This window comes from Gavialis gangeticus, unplaced genomic scaffold, assembly GCF_001723915.1.
Source record: "Gavialis gangeticus isolate Ggan-Ray unplaced genomic scaffold, GavGan_comp1, whole genome shotgun sequence".
Classification (NCBI taxonomy): domain Eukaryota; kingdom Metazoa; phylum Chordata; order Crocodylia; family Gavialidae; genus Gavialis; species Gavialis gangeticus.
This window is the reverse complement of record NW_017729018.1, coordinates 13,575,989-13,576,227: the sequence shown is the minus strand read 5'-3', so window position 1 is coordinate 13,576,227 and position 239 is coordinate 13,575,989.

The window sequence follows — 239 nt, the reverse complement described above, 5'->3', positions numbered from 1 at the left end:
GCTGCCGGGGGCCGCGGGGAGCAGCGCCAGGGCCCCCGGCCTGCTGGGCATGGACAACCTTCTGGTGGAGCAGGAGGAGGAGCCGCCCGCCCCGGCCCACAACGAGCTGTTCCCGCGGGAGCGTGAGGAGCTCAGCACGTCCGGGGACTCCCGCGAGCTGCCCCGGGATCCCGGCGGCCTCCTGCACCGGCTGGCGGGGCCGGCCCTGCCCGAGGACGAGCAGCTGCAGCCCGTGGCCG